Source organism: Phyllopteryx taeniolatus, chromosome 2 (assembly GCF_024500385.1).
Source record: "Phyllopteryx taeniolatus isolate TA_2022b chromosome 2, UOR_Ptae_1.2, whole genome shotgun sequence".
Classification (NCBI taxonomy): domain Eukaryota; kingdom Metazoa; phylum Chordata; class Actinopteri; order Syngnathiformes; family Syngnathidae; genus Phyllopteryx; species Phyllopteryx taeniolatus.
This window is the reverse complement of record NC_084503.1, coordinates 26629429-26654351: the sequence shown is the minus strand read 5'-3', so window position 1 is coordinate 26654351 and position 24923 is coordinate 26629429. Positions and strand designations below refer to the sequence as shown.

General features: G+C 44.3%; 1 long non-coding RNA gene across 1 annotated transcript in view; it reads left to right on the top strand.

Moving 5' to 3' along the window:
- Positions 1 to 18993, top strand: part of LOC133474163 (uncharacterized) — a 171012-nt gene extending 152019 nt beyond the window's left edge. Inside the window, exons 5-6 of the long non-coding RNA XR_009787377.1 lie at positions 17335 to 17442; positions 17567 to 18993. This is a non-coding gene — a long non-coding RNA (uncharacterized LOC133474163). The remainder of the gene's footprint in view (positions 1 to 17334; positions 17443 to 17566) is intronic.
- The last annotated feature ends 5930 nt before the right edge of the window (positions 18994 to 24923 follow it).

Genomic DNA, 24923 nt, shown 5'->3' with positions numbered 1-24923 from the left:
GTGTACTTGTACTACAATTGTTCTACTACATTAACTGCTGAACCCATTTGAACTTTGTTACTAACAAAAACAGCAGCACCAAAGCACGTAAACTGTCACAATGAAAGTTTTGGAGACTGGCAGCAAACAAGTTCCATTAGAAATGATTTTACATTATGTGCAGCCAATTAGCCTTCCTGTAGTTTGCGATGTGTGATCGCTCCACCATATTGTGTTCCGCTCAATTAATTTCGCTTCATTTCTCCATCCTAGTGCTTTCCATTTAATTTTAAACTTAAATAATGGCCTCCCCCCCAATACTGTAGATGCCTCTACCCTCCATCACTAGTTGATAGAGACACAATAGCAACACTCCCCTGAGCGGGTTAATAAGTATTCTGTCCCGCTCGGATGCTTTTTACCTTCTAATGCACAGTGACCTCATGTCTGCCTCACTGAGCTTTTGTAAACTATTCAATGACTCGGCTGCACCCGTCCAAACGCAGCCAAGTTAGCCGTCTGTGTGTGTGTGTGTGTGTGTGTGTGTGTGCGTGCGTGCGTGCGTGCGTGTGTGTGCGTGTGCATGTGTGTGTGTGTGTATTTACAATGCCACCATGTCTTTGTGGGTGTATGAAGACTTTGAGAGCCTGTGTACAGGCTCGGGGGGCAAGTCAGGCTCCACTTTGTGCTGGATTGTTGCCTCTTTGTTGCCAAAAATGTCATTGAGCAGCACGGATAACAAAATCACTATGGAAAAATTTATTGGGACGTGGCCATTGCACAAAATGGAAGGAAATATTAAGAGATGTGGTTCTAGGGTTTGCCAAAAGTGTTTTAATGGGCTTCGTTCACATAAAACTCATCCATGCATGCCTTGATAGGCCTTGTTTTTTTGCACTTGGAACCAAGAAAAAAATATAATGGTAAAAGGAAAAGCTTTCTTAAAAATGTTTTAAGTGACGGTTTAATGTCCGTAGCTTGCACTGCTAGCTCACATTTCTGAGGTTTATGGGTTCTGGTACCATTCTCTGGTATGAAAACATACTCTCTTAGCTGCTCAAGGAGCTGAAAATGGCACTAAGTAGGCCCAAAAAATGGCATGCAAATTTGACACACAACAGAGAAGAGTAATGTTAACAAGCCTGCCAAATTTGAATGAATAAAACAAATCGCTAAGTATATAAAATAAGGTTTCAAACCTTGAATAATAATGGCCACCTCTCAGCTCTCAGACGCTGTCGGCGTGTCGAATGTATGTCAAATCAAATATAATGAGGGGGTGATCACTCATACGATGTAAAATCACGTTAGGAGGCTCCACTTCAAAATTGAATGGTTATTGTCGACTATAATCATAAAAATAAGCACACAAGTCAACTTACCCTCGTTGTTGGTGACGTAATGTCACAGCCGAACACGGCATCTGACGACAGTGGGACGGGAGGATGAAGGTAGTTAGACAGTCGGCATTGCCCCATTCACTAGTATGAAGTTACCCACGAAGCCATGTTGTCTCTTGTGAAAGTTTACAAAACTATCAGTCGTATAATCCGCACTGCAGAGTCAGATGTTGGTTTTGATGTTCAGCTCACCCTCTGCGTGTCTTCAAAAAGTCAATCCATCCCTTTTCTATTTCCTCATTTTTGGGGAGCTTAAATAACGTCACCGAGCTGTCCTGTAAAGTGAAGCATCCAGCGAAGATGCATTTTCGGGGTGTAGCAATTGCTAGCTTGCTCACTGCAAGCTGGAGTGGTAAATGGGCCTTGTTAAGGAAGCTAAGCACAGCTAACTCACAACTGAGCAGCATAGCCAAACGAAATGTCCTGATACAGTGGGGGGGGGGAACTCGCACTAGAAAGTATATGCCCCAGCCTCGTGATGTCACGAGGCTGTGTTTTAACCCCACTCTCAAAATCAGGAAAATTCAAATGCTGAAAAAGATGCTTAAGCTATATCTCAAGAATTCAGCTCTATATTGTTATTGTCTCTTTGGCCCGGATGACACGACGTCCACAATTTCCAAAAACAATCTGAAATGTGGACTCGTCGGATTACAGAACACCTTTCCACTTTGCATCAGTCCATTTTAGATGAGCTCGGGCCCAGAGAATCCGGCGGTGTTTCTGGGTGTTGTTGATAAATGGCTTTTGCTTTGCATAGTAAAGTTTCAAGTTGTACTTCCAGATGTAGCGCCGAACTGTATTTACTGACATTGGTTTTGTGAAGTGTTCCTGAGCCCATGTGGTGATATCCTTTACACATTGATGTCGGTTTTTGATGCAGTGCCGCCTGAGGGATCGAAGGTCACGGGCATTCAATGTTGGTTTTCGGCCTTGCCGCTTACATGCAGTGATTTCTCCAGATTCTCTGAACCTTTTGAGGATATTATGGACCGTAGATGATGAAATCCCTAAATTCCTTGCAATTGTACATTGAGGAACATTGTCCTTAAACTGTTCGACTATTTTCTCACGCACTTGTTCACAAAGAGGTGAATCTCGCCCCATCTTTGCTTGTGAATGACTGAGCAATTCAGGGAAGCTACTTTTATACCCAATCATGGCACCCACCTGTTCCTAATTAGCCTGTTCACCTGTGGGATGTTCCAAACAGGTGTTTGATGAGCATTCCTCAACTTTCTCAGTCTTTTTTTCCACCTTGTCCCAGCTTTTTTGGAGCGTGTTGCAGCCATAAATTTCTAAGTTATTGATTATTTGGAGTCACTGATGGTGTAGCGGTACACTCGCCTGACTTTGGCACAGGCAGCGTGGGTTCAGTTCCCACTCAGTGATGGTGTGAATGTGAGTGCGAATGGTTGTCCGTGTCTATATGTGCCCTGCGACTGACTGGCGACCAGTTCAGGAAGTAGTCCGCCTTTCGCCCGAAGACAGATGGATGGATGGATGATTATTTGCTAAAAACAATAAGGTTTATCAGTTTGATCATTAAATATCTTGTCTTTGTAGTGTATTCAATTAAATGTAGGTTGAACATGATTTTTGTGAATCATTTTATTCTGTTTTATTTATGTTTAACACAATGTCCCAACTTCATTGGAATTGGGGTTGTATTATAATTGAAGTTTATTGAGAATCAGAGTCGATCAGTCGAACAGAACAAAGTTTCTAGAGGGGAGAGAGAAACAAAGACAAAAGATAAAGCACTAATTGTAAACAGGATGAGAAAAGTAAGTCATTACATTATCTTGACACACACAAGTGAATTGACACTGTTTTACATGCACAAAGACTGACAGAAGTGTCCTGTAATTGCTGTGGCCGCATCGTGGAGGCTGAGGACCCCACCCAATCAATCGAGGGGCGGGAGGGGGCCCAGGGGTCCACCCGAGAGCAGCCCGGTGGACGGCACACGTCCCACACCGAGGGACCCAGGGCGGTCCGCCAGCCACACCGAGGCGCCCCAACAACTGGCCACACGGTGGGGGCTGCAGGGACCCAATGCCACCCTCCCAGCCAATCCCCGCCAGATATGTTCCAGATCCTTAAGGCTTCTTTATACTTGCGCAGACGGCGACCCCACTGACGTCACTGCGGCTGTCCTTCGCGTAGTTTGACTTTATACTCAAGCGCAACCCACGCGCGCAGTTTTTTAAATGTCGGGGGTGTCGCTACGGGTGGTATTGGCTAGGACACCACAGGGTGGAGTTTACTCTGCATTTTTTTGGGCATTTCCGGTAGTCGTTTTTACTTTCCTTTCAGTAACAAGGAAGAAAGCAACAACGTTGACTCTGGAATAGTGTCTGCTAGAACAAAATGACCTAGTTGACCAGATGATACGTTTAATTATGCTGCAAAATTGATTGAGAAGGCGCCGGCGGAGATGGTATGTAGAACCAAGGGGCATGCCGAGTATGTCATCACAGCATGTGACTAAAACGGACCAATCACGAGAGATGATGTCTGCTGCATTTGACACGCAGCAACTATTTTTGCCATGTGTGCATCAAGCTACGCAGAGGGGCCGCGCGGGGGAATTCGTCGGTCACGTGATGCAATTCGGGCGATGTAGGCCGCGCGACCGCTGGAATATAAAGAAGCCTTTACCTGCAATAGGTGAAATTCCATGATATAGAGAGACCAGATTAAAAAAAAAGTCATACATGTACCCCTACCACACACTTTAAACACAATTCAACTGAATGAACACACTTAATAACACACTTTTTAAAATATTTCTTACCATTTGTTGTCACTCTCTCACTCGTACAGTTCTCCAAATAAAAGGCAAAGCAAAAGCGTGCTTTCTTCAAGCTGTTTATGCGTCAATCCCATTTGAAGTTTACGATAAAACTGACACAGAAAACAAAAGAGAATTAAACATCAACTTTCAATCAAACCAAATTGTTTTGTCTAACGAAAGTCTGCTAGTTTAATGCTATAACCTATAACATATAATGAGAAATGCTATAGCAAGTCTAACAAGAATTTATAAACCTTCAAACAACTGTTACTTTAACACTCACATACAGTGGGTATGGAAAGTTTTCAGTTTTCTTCTCCCCCAATTGCTCAGTTTGGCCAGACAGACAGCTCTAGGAAGGGTTCTGATCGTCCCAAACGTCTTCCATTTCATGATTATGGAGGCCACTGTGTTCTTAGGAACCTTAAGTTCAGCAGAAATGTTTTTGGAATCTTGGCCAGATCTGTGCCTTGCCACAATTCTGTCTCTGAACTCTTCAGGCAGTTCCTTTGACCTCATGATTGTCATTTGCTCTGACGTGCACTGTGAACTGTAAGGTCTTATATAGACGGGGTGTGGCTTTCAGGTCCAATCAGTATAATCAAACACAGCTGCACTCCAATGAAGGTGTAGAACCTTCTCCAGGATGAAATGGAAATGGACAGCACCCGAGTTAAATATATGAGTGTCACAGCAAAGGGTCTGAATACTTATGGCTGTGTGATATTTCAGTTTTTCTTTTTTACTAAATCAGCAAAAATTTCAACAATTACATTTTTTTTTCTGTCAATATGGGGTGCTGTGTTTACATTAATGAGGAAAAAATGAAGTTAAATGATTTTAACAAAGGGCTGCAATATAACAAAAAATGACAAATTTAAGGGGGTCTGAAAACTTTCCCACTGTATAAACGGACAAACAGCAATACTGTATTCTCTGTGCTCTTTGGGAACAATAACTATTACTGTAGCTGAGTTGGGGAACTATTGTGCCTCTTTTTCTTGCTCTCAACTACATGCTGCATATCTTTGCAAAACTCCAAATTCAGACTTGTGGAAGTATTTAACAAAAAATATTTAACTAACACAGAAGTGTCAGAAATGCTCGGCAGACAATATTCATTAGTATGGGGAGTGTAAATTCCCATGAAAATTCACAATATACCGGGGCAGGAACAATAAACTGGAATATAGCATGGAAACGCTGTACCCCAACTTTGGAGGCTTTGCTAACTTGTCATTTCAATTGCTGTTAAAATGTTTCCCTGTTGGTTCTTGGTAGCAAGCATTCAACCTGGCAGCCATCAGGTTTCCTGGCCTGCACAGCTGCTTTGCTGTCCAGAAGCAGAGAATACTACCAGCGCATGAGTGACATAAGCCATCAGTGTCAGTGGGGGAGCAGGCTGTGTGTTGTTTGTCAGTGGTGGCGGTCAGACCTGCTGAGAGCACCTGGCTGCATCTTAAAAAGCATCCAAAAGGCCAGTTTGTGAATGTATGCACAGCTTAACATGCCAGATTGCCACAGGCCCATGTGATCACGTGATCTGCCCTCTGATTGTCATGTTCAATTCTCTTCATAAAAAAAAAAAAAAAAAAGGAGATGTGGAAAATTCCAAAGCTCGTAGGTCACCCGTCAGACATCTTTTGTTTGCGCATGGCAGACAGAAAAAGGTAACAGTCTCTGTTTATATAATTTTATAGCTTTTATGTCAAGGCACCGAGAAAGGAAAAACAACATTTGCCTGCGTGATTTATACCATGTTTGGACTAGTATGAACAATCTGTCTTTACGCGGCAACTCGGTTTCCTTCAGAAATATCTCCATTGTAACCTAAGAGAGGAACGGGGGCGTCTAAATATCCACATTTTATGTGTGGTGGTTAAGCAATGTGGTAATTTAAAACCCTCTCAAGTACATGGCCTCTAATTTATAAATACATTTTTTTTTGTGCAGTATGAATGACTTTTTTACTTTATTCTGCCAGAGTAGATTCACTGTTTTAAAAAAAAGCAAAGAAAGTAAAAAAGCAAGAAGAGACAATAAAAAACAACAACACGCGTTGGACCTGTTTGGGCAACCTAGGGATAGACAAGGTGAGGAAAGAGCAAAAAGCAATAAAAGACAACATCCTTTGTGACCGGGGTTGGTGACCCTCCGGATAGACAAAGAGAAAATACAGCAAAAGCAACGACAAAAATGCCTGTTGGAACCTGGTTTGGAAATCTGTGGGCAGACAGAGCAAAAAGCAATAATTGACAACAGCGACACCTATAGGGATGTAGTTGATGAACCTCGTTATAAATATGAAGAAAAAGTCAAGCAGAGAGCAACAACAATAGACAGCAACATCACAAATTGCTGGGAGCTGGTTAGGGGATATGTAAATAAACAAGGGAGAAAGAGAGTACAAAAGCAATTAACACAAGACAACGCTATTTCGAACCTGGTTGGAGAACCCTGAAATAAACAAGGAGAAGAGATTTTTTTTTAAAAACAGCAAAAAAAAAAACTCTTTGGCAAACCTCAGAATAGATTGGGTTAAAATAAGTGCGAGAGTAGAGAGCAGCAGCAACAGCAAAATCTGTTTGCACATGGTTGCGGGACCTGAGTGTAGACAAGGAGATGATAGAGAGCACAAAAAAAACAAAAAACAGAAAACAACATCTTTTGGGAACTGGTTGAGAGCCTGAGTTAGACAAGGAGAAAGGGGAACGTAAAAAGCATTGACAAAAGACAAAAGCAATGAACCTGTTGGAACTTGGTTGGGTAGACAATGAGAATGGAGAGAACAAAAAAGTAATAAAAGATAACAGCGCCTGTAGGGGGGCTGAATGGGGAACCTTGGAATAAATCAAGGCAAAAAGAGAGCACAAAAGACAACAACACAGTTTGCAACCGGGGGAAACAAGGAGAAGCAACAAAAAGCAGCCAACAAATACAACAACACCTGTTGGGAGCTGTTTGGGGAACCTGTGAATAAATAAGGAGAAAAGGCAAAGAAAAGATGGCAACATTAACAAAAACGAAATCTGTTCGCAGTACAAACTTTGCACATAGTAGGGGAACCTGTGGGTAGACAAGTGAGAGCAAAAGCAATGAACAACAAGAATAACACATCTGGGTGGCACTAGTTAGCACATCTGCCTCACAGTTCTGAGGACCCGGGTTCAAATCCGGCCTCGCCTGTGTGAAGTTTGCATGTTCTCGCCGTGCCTGTGTGGGTTTTCTCCGGGTACTCCGGTTTCCTCCAACATCCCAAAAACATGCATGGTAGGTTCATTGAAGACTAAATTGCCCGTAGGTGTGAATGTGAGTGCGAATGGTTGTTTGTACCCTGCGATTGGCTAGCAACCAGTTTAGGGTTGCACAGTCAGCTGCTCCAGCACGCCAGCAGCGGTATGGAAAATGGATGGATGAATAATACTTATTTGGATCTGTTTGGGGAACATGGGCTAAAAATAAGGAGACAATAGAGAGTGATAGCAACATCAACATCGACAACAACAAAATCAGTTTGCACATGGCTGGAGAACCTGGGACTAGACGAGGAGAAGAGTGAGCGCAAAAAGCCATTTAAAAAATCAACAACAACTACTACACCTGTTTGGATCTGGTTGAAGAACCTGAGAATAAATAAGGCAAAAAGAGAGAGCAGAGAGCAATATCAACAACACCAAAATCTGTTTACACATGGTTAGGAAACCTGGGGAGAGACAAGGAAAAAAGAGACCCACAGTAAAACCAATAAAACAACATCAACAAAACCTACTGGAACCTCTTTGGGGAACCTTGGGATAAGCAAAGAGGTGAGAGAGCGAGAGAAAGAAAGCAATAAAAGATAGCAAAAGTCACTCTTGGGACCGAGTTGGGAAACCTAGGAATAGACAATGACAAGATGCAGCAAAAAGAAAAGACAAAAACAAAAATACCTGTTGTAGAACCTGGAGATTAACAAGGGAAAACAAGAGAGCAAAAAGCAAGAACACCATCTAAATGTATGAGACTTTAGCTTGTTTTTAATAGAACAGCAACAGTAGAGTAAAAGCATACTCTTTTGATTATTAATTTTACAGCACGCAATGACTTATGAATTTTGTTGAGACCTTTATCATTCCCACAACCTAATACATAAACGTGGTCTCAAATTGCAGGCTTTGAGTTACATGGTGAGAACTTATTTATTGCGGCACCTTTGCTTTTCTTCGCCCATGTCACTCCACTACAAAACCTAATTAGTGCTTTCAGCTCTGCGTCGATTAGCCGCAACCCAATCCTCGGAACGGGAGAGGGAAAAAAATAATTACGACGTTCCCAACAAATCCCCTTATTTTAAATCAGTGGTCATGTTTTCAATGGAAATATGATTTCCCCACTAGAAATTATCCAACCTGTTTTATGTCCTCACACACGCTATTAAAGCGCTAGCGATTGAGAGGAAGTAATTTGCTTCAAAGGCTTTTTGGCAGCTGCGGGGTCGTGTCTTTTCTGCTTGTTTATGGAGCAACTACTGGCAAACACGGACATGCGAGCTGGGTCACGGATTAGAAACAACATAGGCTGTGTACGTTAGCTGTATTAGAAATGGACTTGATGATTGAGTGATGCCGTATAGAGACATTTTAAATGGCATTCCTGGTATCTGTGCCTTTAAAGGACTTGTAACTTTATACTGCAAAAAAGTAAAAAAGTAAAAAATAACACATTTGGAAAAGCCTCTAAATGTTGGGAACTCCCATTTTTCACCTCTTATCAACTTTGTGTGTCTTCTGGTAGGAAACGGGAGAAGCAGACTTGGTGTTAGAACCTTAAAATACAGGAAATCATTCCAGGAAAGAGATTAGCCAAGAAAAAGTGGGACACTGAGATGAGTGAGGAGAGGAGAAAGGTCCTGATGACATACCTGTGTTGGTATGGAAGCATCTAGGAGAGGTGGTTGTGGAGCTTTTGAACAGCTTGTTCAACAGAATTCTAGCAGGTGAGAAGATGCCTGAGGAATGGAGGAAAAGTGTGCTGGAGCCCATTTTTAAGAACAATGGTGATGTGCAGAGCTGTGGGAACTAGAAAGGAATGAAGTTGATGAAACAATGAAGTTATGGGAAAGAGTAGTGGAGGCTAGCCTCAGGGCAGAAGTGAGTATTTGGAAGCAACAGTATGGTTTCATGCCAAGAAAGAGAACCACAGATGCATTATTTGCCTTGATGGTGTTGATGGAGAAGTACAGCGAAGGTCAAAAGGAGCTACATTGAGTCTTTGTAGATCTAGAGAAAACCTATGGCAGAGTACCCAGAGAGGAAAAGTGGTACTGCATGCGGAAGTCTGGAGTGGCAGAGAAGTATGTTAGAATAGTATAGGACATGTATGAGGGGAGCAGAACAGTGACAAGGTGTACTGTAGGTGTGACAGAGGCGTTTAAAGTGGAGTTGGAATTGCATCAGGGTTCAGCCCAGAGCCCCTTCCTGTTTGCAGTCGATGATGGATAGAGCAGGGAGCAGGTGGAGGAACAGTTAGGAAGGTGGAAGCATGCACTGGAAAGGAGATGAATGAAGATTAAGACAGAATGTATGTGCATGAATGAGAGTGGGTGGCGGGGGAAGAGTGAGGCTACAGGGAGAAGAGATAGCAAGGGTGGAGGACTTTAAATACTTGGGGTCAACAGTCCAGAGCAATGGGGAGTGTGGTCAGGAAGTGAAGAAATGGGTCCAAGTAGGTTGGAATGGGTGGAAGAAGGTGTCAGGTGTGTTATGTGACAGAAGAGTCTCTGCTTGGATGAAGGGAAAAGGTTATAAAACAGTGGTGAGGCCAGCCATGATGTACGGATTAGAGACAGTGGCACTGAAGAGCCAACAGGAAGCAGAGCTGGAGGTGGCGGAAATGAAGATGTTGAGTTTCTCTCTAGTGACCAGGTTGGATAGGATTAGTAATGAGCTCATTAGAGGGACAGCCAAGGTTAGATGTTTTGGAGATAAAGTTAGAGAGGTTACTTCAATGGTTTGGACACGTCCAGAGGAGAAATAGTGAGTGTATTGGTAGAAGGATGATGAGGATGGAGCTGCCAGGCAAGAGAGCTCGAGGAAAACCAAAGAGAAGGTTGATGGATGTCATGAGGGAAGACATGAGGGCAGTTGGTCTTAGAGAGGAGGATGCAGGAGATAGGCTTACATGGAAAAGGATGTGGCGACCCCCTAACAAGACGAGCCGAAAGGAAAAGAAGAAGCTACACTTTCAACAATGGGAATGGGAAAACACCAACATAATAACACTAACAACAGCGTCGTAACACAAACTGAAATTATAAAAACGTCAACGGAAAGAGTCACATATAGTATTCATTGATTGAGTTTTACATTTTTTTTTCAGTGCCACATCTTGTGACAATTCTTCGTTTGTAGGGTGAGTTGCTGCAAGTGATGGGCATATCGATTTCATGGTAATGATATCTCGATAAGGCGGCACGGTGGCCGACTGGTTAGAGCGTCAGCCTCACAGTTCTGAGGACCCGGGTTCAATCCCCGGCCCCGCCTGTGTGGAGTTTGCATGTTCTCCCCGTGCCTGCGTGGGTTTTCTCCGGGCACTCCGGTTTCCTCCCACATCCCAAAAACATGCATGAATTGGAGACTCTAAACTGCCCGTAGGCATGACTGTGAGGGCGAATGGTTGTTTGTTCCTATGTGCCCTGCGATTGGCTGGCAACCAGTTCAGGGTGTACCCCGCCTCCTGCCCGATGACAGCTGGGATAGGCTCCAGCACGCCCGCGACCCTAGTGAGGAGAAGCGGCACAGAAAATGGATGGATGAGGGATATCTCGATACTCTCACGAGTATGAATTTGGTATCAGCTACACTCAAAAAGTATCGATACCCTCACTCGCTCCGGTAGCGCACAATAGAATTGATCCGTTCATGCCACGTGACCACCAAGAGCGGTGACTCGGCAAGAATGTAGCTAACCATTTATGATTAATTTGAAATTTAGTTATCCCTTTAAACGGCCCTTGGAGAAACCTTTGACATGGGATGATTTTTGCATATATTCTGGAAAAAAAAATCACATTTTAACTTCCTGCTTTTGGTGGTTAACCACATAAACACAAAAGGTTTCTGCAAAGGAATTTTAACCATGTGTTGTTGTTGTTTTTTTCTTCTGGCCTTCCATCCATCCATCCATTTTCTACCGCTTATCCGGGTCGGGTCGCGGGGGCAGTAGCTTTAGCAGGGACACCCAGACTTCCCTCTCACCAGCCACTTCATCCAGCTCTTCCGGGGGGATCCCGAGGCGTTCCCAGGCCAGCCGAAGGACGTAGTCTCTCCAGCGTGTCCTGGGTCGTCCCCGGGGTCTCCTCCCGGTGGGACGTGCCCGGAACACCTCACCAGTGAGGTGTCTGGGAGGCATCCGAATCAAATGCCCCAGCCACCTCATCTGGCTCCTCTCGATGTGGAGGAGCAGCGACTCTACTCTGAGATCTCCCGGATGACCGACCTTCTCACCCTATCTCTAAGGGAGAGCCCGGACACCTTGCGGAGGAAACTCATTTCGGGCGCTTGTATCCGGGATCTTGTTCTTTCGGTCACGACCCACAGCTCGTGACCATAGGTGAGGGTAGGAACGTAGATCGACCGGTAAATTGAGAGCTTCGCCTTTCGGCTTAGCTCCTTCTTTACCACAAGGGACCGATACAAAGTCCGTATCACTGCAGACGCTTCACCGATCCGCCTGTCGATCTCCCGTTCCATTCTTCCCTCACTCGTGAACAAGACCCCAAGATACTTTAACTCTTCCACTTGGGGCAGGATCTCATCCCCGACCTGGAGAGAGCATGCCACCCTTTTCTGACTGAGGACCATGGTCTCAGATTTGGAGGTGCTGATTCTCATCCCCACCGCTTCACACTCGGCTGTGAACTGCTCCAGTGAGAGTTGGAGGTCACGGCTTGATGAAGCCAACAGAACCACATTATCAACAAAAAGCAGAGATGCAATACTGAGGGGACCGGACCCCCTCTACGCCTCGGCTGTGCCTAGAAATTCTGTCCATAAAAGTTTTGAACAGAATCGGTGACAAAGGGCAGCCTTGGCGTAGTCCAACCCTCACCAGAAACGAGTCCGACTTACTGCCGGCAATGCGGACCAAATTCTGACCCCGGTCGTACAGGGACCGAACAGCCCGTATCAGGGGGTTCGGTACCCCATACTCCTGAAGCACCCCCCACAGGACCCCCCAAGGGACACGATCGAATGCCTTCTCCAAGTCCACAAAACACATGTAGACTGGTTGGACGAACTCCCATGCACCCTCGAGGACCCTGCCGAGGGTGTTGAGCTGGTCCACTGTTCCACGGCCAGGACGAAAACCACACTGCTCCTCCTGAATCTGAGATTCGACTTCCCGACGGACCCTCCTCTCCAGCACCCCTGAATAGACCTTACCAGGGAGGCTGTGGAGTGTGATCCCCCCTGTAGTTGGAACACACCCTCCGGTCCCCCTTCTGAAAAAGGGGGACCACCACCCCAGTCTGCCAATCCAGAGGTACTGTCCCCGATGTCCATGCGATGTTGCAGAGGCGTGTCAACCAGGACAGCCCCACAACATCCACAGCCTTTAGGAACTCTGGGCGAATCTCATCCACCCCCGGGCCCTGCCACCGAGGAGCTTTTTAATTACCTCGGTGACCTCTCCCCACTGACTCACAACGTCCCGAGTCGAGGTCAGCAGCGCCCCATCCCCACTATACACAGTGTTGATGGTGCACTGCTCCCCCCTCCTGAGATGCCAGATGGGTGAACCAGAATTTCCTCGAAGCCGTCCGGAAGTCTTTCTCCATGGCCTCACCGAACTCCTCCCATACCCGGGTTTTTGCTTCAGCGACCACCAGAGCTGCATTCCGCTAGGCCAGGCGGTACCCATCAGCTGCCGCAGGAGTCCCACAGGCCAAAAAGGCCTGATAGGACTCCTTCTTCAGCTTGACGACATCCCTCACCGTTGGTGTCCACCAACGGGTTCGGGGAATGCCGCCACAACAGGCACCGACCACCTTACGGCCACAGCTTCGCGCGGCCGCCTCAGCAATGGAGGCGCGGAACATGGTCCACTCGGACTCGATGTCCCCCGCCTGCCCCGGAACATGAGCAAAGTTCTGTCGGAGGTGGGAGTTGAAACTCCTTCTGGCAGGGGATTCTGCCAGACGTTCCCAGCAGACCCTCACAATACTTTTGGGCCTGCCACGCCGGACCGGCATCTTCCCCTACCATCGGAGCCAACTCACCACCAGGTGGTGATAAGTTGACAGCTCCGCCCCTCTCTTCACCCGAGTGTCCAAGACATGCGGCCGCAAGTCCGATGACACGACCACAAAGTTGATCATCGAACTGCGACCTAGGGTGTCCTGGTGCCAAGTGCACGTGTGGACACCCTTATGCTTGAACATGGTGTTCGTTATGGACAATCCGTGACGAGCACAGAAGTCCAATAACAGAACACCGCTCGGTGTTCCTCCCAATCACACCCTTCCAGGTCTCACTGTCATTGCCCACGTGAGCATTGAAGTCCCCCAGCAGAATGATGGAGTCCCCAGCGGGAGCGCTCTCCAGCACCCCCTCCAAGGACTCCAAAAAGAGTGGGTACTCTGAACTGCTGTTTGGTGCATAGGCACAAACAACAGTCAGGACCCGTCCCCCCACCCGAAGGCGGAGGGAGGCTACCCTCTCGTCCACCGGGGTGAACCCCAACGTACAGGCGCAATAAGTATACCCACACCTGCTCGGCGCCTCTTACCGTGGGCAACTCCAGACTGGAAGAGAGTCCAACCCCTCTCGAGAGGACTGGTACCAGAGCCCAAGTTGTGTGTGGAGGCGAGTCCGACTATATATAGACTGAACTTCTCGACCTCACACACCAGCTCGGGCTCCTTCCCTGCCAGAGAGGTGACATTCCAAGTCCCTACAGCCAGCTTCTGTAGCCGGGGATCGGATCGCCAAGGTCCCCGCCTTCGACCACCGCCCAGCTCACACTGCACCTGACCCCAATGGCCCCACCCAAAGGTGGTGAGCCCATGGGAAGGGGGACCCACCTTACCCTTTCGGGCTGTGCCCATGGGTGCAGGCCCGGCCACCAGGTGCTTGCCTTCAAGCCCCACCACCAGGCCTGGCTCCAGTGGGGGGCCCCGGTGACCCGCGCCCGGGCAAGGGAAAGCGAAGTCCATTGTTTGTCGTCATCATGAGGGGTCTTTGATCCGTGCTTTGTCTGGTCCCTCACCTTGGACCTGTTTGTCATGGGTGACCCTGCCAGTGGCATAAAGCCCCAGACAACTTAGCTCCTAGGATCATTGTGACACACAAACCCCTCCACCACGATAAGGTGACAGCTCAAGGAAGGGTTCTTCTGGCTATTATATTAATATTTGAGGTTGTACTAAGAAAAAAACATGGGAAACATCCATCCATCCATAAATTTTCTGAACCGCTTCTCCTCACAAGGGTCGCGGGAGTGCTGGAGCCTATCCCAGCTATTTTCGGGCAGGAGGCGGGGTACACCTTGAACTGGTTGCCAGCCAATCGCAGGGTACCCATAAACAAACAACCATTTGCACTCACAGTCACACCTCCGGGCAATTTAGAGTTATCAATTAACCTACCATGCATGTTTTTGGGATGTGGGAGGAAACCGGAGTGCCCGGAGAAAACCCACACAGGCACGGGGAGAACATGCAAACTCCACACAGGCGGGGCCGGGGATTGAACCCCGGTCCTCAGAACTGTGAGGCAGACGCTCTAAACAGTCGTCCACCGTGCCACCATGGTAAACATATTTTCCTTAGATTTTAGCCATTTTTTTCCAATGGACCCAAAAACTTTAAGTAAAAACATCTCTCAACTAACTCTCCAACTGAATTTGCAATTAGATTTTTTATTTTTTATTTTTTTTTTTGCTGATGGACCAAACAGGACACAAACTTTGTGTATGAAATATGTAATTTATTGCAAATTTTCAGATCTTTTTTTTTAACAATGAACCAAACATGTTAGATTTTTGTATAATTAAAAAAAAAAAACTAAAAATGCTCTCTGTACACGTGACTAGGAACCAGTTACATGAGAATTGAAGCTGAAATTCAAACTTCATATTATTGTCTTGTTCGACTAGCAAGCCAGCTAAGAAAGCTCCACGTTGTCAAATCAGGTAGAGTTGGCTCTTGAGGAAGCGCGGCTTTAATGCTGATTATTGTTGTAGTCCCGTTGGCCTAATCTCGCTGCATACTTGTAATCCCCCTGAAGTTATAGTCTCCTGTTTATCTTTGACCTTTCAGACACGACAAGGTCGTGCAGTTCGAACTGGGCCGGCGTCTGTCGGCCGAATTCGCGGGTGTGCCCGGGTGTCATCCAAGGGTCATAGGGCAAATCTTGTGGTAATCTGCTAATCCAATTGGCCTGGGCCGTATTCACACGATGTGCCAAGCACACACACACACACACTCACACTGTATATGCACACACACACACACACACATAAAACAACAGAAGCATGCACGCACACTTGCTGTCCACACTCAATTTTGACAACGGTCAATCCATTTAGGCCTGAAGCAGATTAGCGAAGGTGACTTCTGAGCGGGGAAATTCCAAACGCATAATTGTCAGAATTCATATACCAATTAAAAGTACATTCTAAAGCACATCCTTTTATTGAGTCTGTGTGATTGGGATGAACATGCACGCGTCCTATCGTACATGCAACAAGTGTGCCTGTGTGTTCTATTTTTTTTTTTTTTAAAAACGATACAATCCCCAACCTGTGATGGTCCATGAAGGAGCTTCTGTCAATCTGAACTCAAACAGCTATTAGACAGATTCTGCACCTTAAATGTGAATCTATCTTTGCAGAGCCATCACCCTAATGTCGTTTAAGCAGACAACAAACGACAATTTCTGAGAACTGCTTCATATCTGTGTGGGATTTTTGCTTACAAACTCATTGACAAACTTAAAAATGCTTGAAGATTTTGGTCTCCTACGAATGGCTCAACTAATATTCAGTCGTATAAGTACTCTTTTTGAGGACTTTTTCACGTATGTTTCATTCTTAAATACAAACTCAAACATTTACTGATCAGACCGAAATATTGCAGAAGGTCTTGATGTACTGTGACTCGCTCAATTAATATTTAGTCGTTTAAGGACTGTTTTTGAGAGCAGCTGCACATCTGTGTTGCATATTTTTTAATTACAAACTGAAACATTCACTCTACAGTATGAACTGAAAATGCTTGAATAGTTTGCTCTCCACATTTGAATCACTCAACCTATGTTTAGCCGAATACCACTGAGAACTGCTTCACATCTTTGTTCCTTTTTTGGGGGTGTGGGGGTGAAGCGGGACAAAGCAGGGATCGCCGGGAAGAAAGTGGTCCAACAAGTAAAAGTGCGACTGTGGTGCAGTTGCTGGCACATCACAAGGAGCAGATGTGGAGGGCCAAGCAGCCTGCTGCATGCAAACGGCCATCTGGCCAAGCTAAATATTGCCTCAGTGCACCCCCATTCTATTTGCCTTTGGCACATTTGTATTGTCCGCGGTCACACATAGGTACACTCCAATCACTGTTGACTGGGTTGGGTATGGAGGGGGATGGGATTTATTGGAGGTGCCATCAGGGTGATTAGTTCCAGTGGTCAACAATGAGCCGGGGGGCTTGTTCTGTGTTTGACTTCGTGGCGCTCTACAGCAGGCGTGAATGGCACGCAGCAGAACAACACTCCCACCACTCAGTGGTGTCTGTCGCTTGAAAAGTCACATCAAACAAACAAGTGCAGACAAAGGAGCACTAAAGTCAGAGATGGAGTCTGCATGCTTCTGAAAAGGACCTCAAACATTTCTGGACACAAATAAGACAAACACAGGTTTAATTACTGCCACCTGTTGCATGTGGATGCAGATATTCAATACTTCATTGTATAGTATTCTTTTTAAACAGCACGTTATTACATTGATATACATATTGATGTATAGTATTTGGCGACATATATTGCTGCTATCTATTATTGTTTTGTATTGCTAAAACATGCATTTGAGGTTCATTGAAGACTATAAATTGTCCATAGGTGTGAATGTGAGTTTGAATGGATGTTTGTCTATATGTGCCATGTAATTTTCTGGCAACCATTCCAGGGTGTACCCCGTCTCTCATCCAAAGTCAGTTGGGAGAGGCTCTAGCACACACGTGACCCTAATTAGGATAAACTGAAGAATGATGACTATTGCTGTGGACAATTGTTGGTACTGTATGCATTCACTTCTGTATTTCTACAGTTTCTCCATTAATAATATAGTAATCTGTTAATTTATCATTATTCCTGTGTAGTACTCTGGTGATTAACATTGCTGGTTACATTCTCAACAGGATAGTTTACTACGTACCCTCAGCACCTGCTGATAAACTTCTACAGATCCACCATGGGGAGCCTCCTGACCTCCTGTTGCACAAGTTGGTTCAGCAGCCGTACTGTGAGGGACGGGAGGGACCTGCAACGGGTGGTGAAAACAGCAGAGTGGGTGACTGGCTAAACTATACACTACCCACCCTCAGGGACACCGACACTGGCAGACTACTACGAAAAGCCAATGGAATCATTAAGGACCCCTCCGACCACAGACACTCACTTTTCTCCCCTCATTCGCTCTGGAAAACGCCATAGGACATTGAAGTCTAGGACCATGAGGCTAAAAAAGAGCTTCTACCACCAAGCTGTGAAATGGATCTGTGAAAGCTGTTCACATGCACATCTATAATCATATATACTTTATAGTAGGGTATTGTGATAGTGTCACTCCACTGCTGGTATTGCTTTTGATTATTCTCATTTTGCCACGTACAATTGCTGCTGACTATTTTGCTGCTGTTTACATTCACCTTTGTTTATATAGTAGTATATTTTATCATGTATCATTGCTATATACTGCTAGTTTCATTCTACTCAGACTTATTGTCCAGTTTAGGTAAATATACATTAATTAGTTGGTGTTATTATTCTTGTCTGTTTCTACTGACCGCTTTGCTGCTGTAAAAAAAATGTAATGTCCCCATTGCGGGACCATTAAAGACTGATTATATTCTACTGTATTTAATGCAAAAGCATCATGAGATGTTGTAAAGACCAAACACACTGAAATGTATGCAACGACAACCGTTGAAATGAAGTGTATTGTACACTGCATTGTAATGTTGTAGAACTTCGCAATGCCAACGATTTATGCCGTTAATTCAACCGAATTTCAAAGCCCACAAGCACTGAGCAACATCCTCTGAGGACATACAGGAAGCTCCCAGGCCCATCGCAGCGCCGTAGGCCCTTCGTACAGACTTCTCTCCAGGCATGAAAGAAAGAAAAGTGTCCGCCATTAGTCTCACCTTGGTCTGCTTGCATCACAGACCAGGCATTCCAAGTTGTCCTCTAATCAAGCGAGCACCAATATCCTGCAATTAGTTCAGTTTCCACACTGTGCCCTTGGGGTCCGGCTCCGGCCTGGGAAATGGGATCCAGTCCCTTTTTGTAAAGCTCTGTCATTTTGCATAGCACGACATACGCACCCATGCACGCACGCACGCACACACACACAAACACACACACAAGGTTGTTATCGCAGAGTTTGTTTGCATGGGAACCACATGTAGTGCTTGTGCAGACCCTTTCATATGTTAGTGGCGGGGTGGGCTGCGGATTAGATTAGACCGTCTCATAACGATTAAATGTAATCTGAAAGTGTCCTTGAGGGAGAAAGACAATGTAAAGTCTGTGAATGATTCCATGGGAAATACTCGTATGTATAATAAAGTACACTTTATGATGATTTATATATATATATATATATATATATATATATATATATATATATATATATATAATAATGAAATAAAATGTGTTTTTAACTAGGCAAAAAACTGTTTGCCTTGTTTTAATGAACCAGATGCTGCAAACTTTGGGTAATAAACAACTTCAGATTATGCTTATTCCTTTGTCGTCTGTCAGCTCTTGTTTTTGTTTTTTTTAAACAAAATAAGCGTGTCAGTCTTAGCGTGTCTCCGAAATGTACCGGTACCTGGTATAAATGATTCTCCACTTCCAAGTCAAACCCTTGAGGGAGAAACTACGGAATGTATTAAAATGACACGGAACTTGTGTTTCAACAGGGTGTTACTTTGTTTGAATGAACCGAGTGCTGACATCTTTTCTTTGGAAGTAATTGTTTTAATTTTCAGTTTTGAGCAGATGATTGGCATGCAAGAACACAAGCTTTGCTGCTCTAAAGTATCCCTTCATGGTAGGCCGACACAAGGTTTATTAAAACAAAGAAATAACTTTTGACAGGGTTGAGGATCATGGATTGTTTTCAAAACAAAGGGTTATATTCTTGCGTGTGCATAAATCAGACAAGGCGAGCATCTGCATGCTTTTCTGGCTGAGCGCATTCTCCTGTCCACTGAAATCTGTTATTTACACTCCCTCATGCTAGGTACGCACTCTGGGTGGAGCAACCCTAAAATGTGGGTGTTCCCCATCAAATCTGTCCCTGCATGCATGCTGTGCACATTCTCCTGTGGAATTAAGCTTTTTCCCTCGTCCGCACTCCAGAGGCTGTAGGTAAGTCCGGCACCCTATGAAGGTGACACTTCATATTGCACGTTTTGATTCAGTAAACTGCCCGCCAACGGCCTGAAGGTGGCTGACTCATGCTGATGGTCCGGACATGCCCATAATGCTCAACTACGCTTACTGACGGTAACCTACGCTTACCTCCCAGTGGCCGTAATGTGTCCATACAACATTACGCTGTCGGCCGAATGTCGACATGGCTGGCTTGTTTCACCTGCAAGGAGCTGTTCCACTTTAAATATGCTGCCGGTGGCTTGGACTGTTTTAAAAACTACACAGCTCCCACTACAACAATGATAAAAGTCATTGCAATGATAGCAATTAGATATTGAATAATTTGTTTTTGCAGTATTTGTCTCTATTGTATGTCGTTGGTCAAATATGTGAAACTCACCTGGATCGGTGTCACAAGGAAGCGTGGGCACCGCTGATCAATCCCCTTTTTATTGATGGACCTCCAAACATGCATACTGTCATGAGCACGGTATTGTGATTAAATTACTTTTATTGGATTTATTTCATTCAGAATAAAAAAAAAAAAAACACATGCTCTCCTTCAAAGCGAAGTGTGTTAGACAAAGTAGTGTGCACGTCCCATGACTAAACATCCACTACGTAAGGCATTATCATATTTTAAACTGAACAGTATTTTTAAAATGTATCAGGAAATCTCCATGATCCATGATTTACAGCCAGCCTCAGACTTGAAGATAGACAATGAATCACACCTCTTTGGTAAGTGCGCACAAATTTGCAGGTTTAGCACAGTTGGTGTGTTAGGAGTCTTGAAGGGAGAATGTACATAGGTGCGCAGGCCAGATGCGTTTAAAAAAAAGACGTGCAAACATGAGCATATGGCCCAAAGTGAATAGGGGAGGTGTTCTGAAGAGGAAGTAATATGTAGTAGGAGAACAGTGCTGGTGACCAGAGGATATATACTCACAGTTTTACAATTAATCTTCCAGTTCTAAATTTTCCCCAAAAAATTACCAGAAACTTTCCATGGCTTTGCAGGAAAGTAATCAACTTAATTCAGAATATCCAGAGTTGCTCCCCAAAGGTTTGACTGATGGACTACGAGAAGCCAGTAGATATTTAAGAGACGGAAAAAAAATACTCCCAACATAACGAAGAAACTCAAAACTGAAATTATGTCCATTAACCAAAATGTACGGCACTTGGTTACGGTAAAACAAAGAAACACCCCTTTGAAAGTTAATTTAAAAGACAGTTCAATAATTTAAAAACATGGGAGGAGACATTATGTAAACTGAACCTATAATTGCTTTTATACAAATAGTTTGGTCTCTGGACAGTGTGAGAAAAAAATAAAACAAGCAAGTAAATCTTTTCTGAGCTGCCTATTTCCAAAAAAAAAATTAGATTTCTGTGAGCAAGCTGTTCTGTATTCTGACATCACACATCTTTTTCATAATATTACCCCCTGCACACCAAGTATCTCCGCCCATGACTTGGCCTCTAGGCTTGGTGAATACACACCATTTACAGAATCAGAATCATCTTTATTTGACAAGTATGTCCAAAAAACACACAAGGAATTTGTCTCCGGTAGTTGGAGCCGCTCTAGTACGACAACAGACAGTCAATTGACAGAGAACACTTTTGAGACATAAAGACATTGACAAAAAAAAAAAAAACAGTCACTGAGCAATAAAGGGTTGATAGTTATCTGGTAATGCCGGTAATTAAATTAATTTTTTTAACAATTGTGCAAAAAGATGCAGAGTCCTCTAGCACTCAGAGCAGTTCGAAAGACTAATATTGCAATGACCATTGTGCAAAGGGCGCCGAGACTTCAAGGAGTGTATGCGGTTTAAAGTGACGAGTAGCGCGATAATCTGGGACAATGTTGATTGTGCAAATGTTGCAGATACTCCTCAATCAGTGTGCAAATGGAGCAGATGCTACTCTAGCATGAGTGGCCAGTATTGGTCAACAACAGATATGCAAATAGTGCAGCGTGGCGAGACTACTACAGTGAGTGCACGAGTAATATATAATTGGCTCCACAGAAATGTGACAACGAACTCAAGTCAAAAAATTGCCAGCATGTTGTAATGGAATTGTAGGTTAGGTGTTTAAGAAGTTGATTGCAAGAGGGAAGAAGCTGTTGGAATGTCTGCTACTTCTCGTTTGCATTGATCGGTAGTGCCTACCCAAGGGAAGGAGCTGGAAGAGCCGGTGCCCGGAATGTGGAGGGTCCGAGAGGATTTTGCACGCTCTTGTCTTAGTTCTAGCAGCGTGCAAGTCCTCAATGGTGGGTAGGGGGGTACCGACAATCCTTTCAGCAGTTTTGATTGTCCGTTGCAGTCTGAGTTTGTCCTTTTTTGTAGCAGCACCAAACCAGACTGTGATGGATGAACACAGGACTGCAAGCAATGGCTGTACAACACTGAAATTTTATGAAGCCAAAGGGTAAGTAGAGATACAGTGCTGGAAGCAGTTAGCTTCTGATAAGCAACACATACATGTTTAGTGAAGTTTTTGATGTGGGTGTGGGGGGTATTTATGTTTGGTGACTGTCCGCTGCATGCCCCGCATGTAAGGATCTGCACCACTAATTGACACGATGTTTGGAGGCTTGGCAATAAAGTGCTGCCTCCACCAGTGAAAATACAAAATACATTTTATTGTCTTAATGAGAACTGCCATAATTAGTAGCTGCTCTCTTCATTGTAAACTCCTGCTTGGAAAGGGGGGCTGGGTGAGCACTGGCTCATTTGCTTGAGACTGGACCATAACCCCACCACCAATCACCTTCACCCCAAGAAAACAATACGGTTTAACTGTCTTTATTCACTTTTTCCTACTCTGGGCTGGCGCTTCCGCAATGAGTAGCCGTGAGCCTCGTTGCAACCCCCTTGCTCAGCCACCATTTGAGATCCTCTACTCTACTGCTTTGGTCCCGCAGTAGAGGGGGGGGCGGCGTGATCAGCTGCTCATTTGCATGAGTCAGGAATAACCCGTTCAAAACAGGCTGATTTCAGCAAGTGGGTAAAAGTTTTCTTGATCCTTGGCGCATTTTGACAAAAAGATGTTACTGACGTTATTATGAGACCTATTATGAGCTGTTTTCAATCGGGGAAAAAATAATGTACATAAGACAGTATGTCTTCTCCAGTATTCACAATGTGCTGTAAATGATTCTTATTATTGAGAGCTCTTGAGAAAGATCAGGTTGAGACTCGTGGTGTGGTCCTCTTGGATCAGCTATCCACACACACACACAGACAGAAGCATGCTTTTGCAGCTGTTTAATATAAATTCCGCTCAAATATCTTTGTCCACATGGTTTATTTTTACAAACAATACACAAGGCCCGCATTCCTGCCGAGCCCCCAACCCTTAGTCCCCTCCCATTTCGTCACTGTCTAAGCAGGCAGCTTCCTTTCAAGGAGAGCAGACGGTGTTGAGCACAGTGTGCACAGATGGTCCAGTGGCACTGCTGTCATACAAACAGGCTCCAATAAAGAAGATATACACACACGCATGTATCAATATGGATACATAAGTCATTTATTTTTTAGAGGAGGGACAGATGTGGAAAGGAAAAACATGTGTATGGATATGGGGCGCCAAGTGTGTTTATTTTAATTGGATCCACTCACATTCATCACAAGGTTTGTGAACATGTTCCGCTTGATAAGACAGTGTTGCGTTACACTATTTTGGACATGCGTGACCTCCTCTCAGCCAAAACTCTATACACATGTAGATTTATAACATACACCAAAGTTCCAAATTATTCATACACTTGGCTTGGCTCAGCAAAGGTTGGAAAACACTGATCTAACCCTTGCTCTCCTAAATAAAAATAGTTCAAGTTATTAAATACTGTAAGTCTCACATGATGCATATAAACTGGCATTTTTCATAATTCATATTCAATAGGGGTTGGGAAGTGCTTATTATGTGTGTTAATGATAATCATACAAGTACAGTACATGAATGAGCTCAGTCAGCTCATGCATGAAGTTCACTCCAAACTTCATGGACACAATTGTCATCTTTTTGGCTCTAAACATCAGCACAATGGATTAGAAATTATATGAACAAGATGTGCTTTAACTGCAGGCTTTCATCTTTATTTTGAGGGTAGTTACATCCAAATCAGGTAAACGGTGTAGGAATTATAACAGTTTGTGTATAGACTATTCCTCCCACATTTTAAGGGGGCTGGCTAGCTGCATGCTAGTGTCATGTATCCTCGGGTTAAGCCACGTTTGCATCATACTCAAAACACCTCAGTCACAAACATAGCAATTTGCATCAAGTTGTAATTCCAAGTGGTCCGTTTTATGTTCCAGAGGGATCTGTTGGAGCTATATAGACTCAGTAGTGGTGGCTGACGATGGGCTCGCTAGCATTATATATTATGAATCCTACTCGAGCTGTAGGAAGAGCACGCCACGCTGCAATATGATTAGCTGCTGCATTGCTGGAAGGGCATGACGCAGATGGCGTGTTCTGCCTAGAACTCGAGAGGGATTCATAAGAACGCGCAGCAGCAACCATGCCTGCCACAATCTTGGCTAGCATTAGCACTACTGTAAACTTCTTTGCCACCGAACAGGACATATTTGGACTTTTGTAATGCAGAATTCAAGCTTAGAGTGGTGCCAAAAGTTACATACAATAGCTTTAACAGTCGAACCGAACAGTTTTTCAAAAACGTTCCCCCATACTGTGTGTGTATACACACACACACACATACATACATACTTACATACACATACATATGTATGTATGTATATATATATATATATATGTATGTATGTATGTAAGGGGTGTAACGATTCATTCATTAGCGATTTATCGCTGGACATTCCTACGATCCAATTGGATCCATCCGTCCGCAGGTAGTTAGCCTTCCGGATGCAAAAAAAAAAAAAAAAAAAAACGTTTTCAAAAATAAAAGAATCGATTGTATCGATAAGAGAAAATAACGCATTAAATTTAGGCACGGCATACTTTATATTGGTGCTTGTATGTGTGTGTTTTTAGCACTTTCAATGATAAAGACATTATGGTTAAGTTTTCCTGTGACGGAAGGCGATCATGGGAAGATCAAACGGAGTAGTTTTT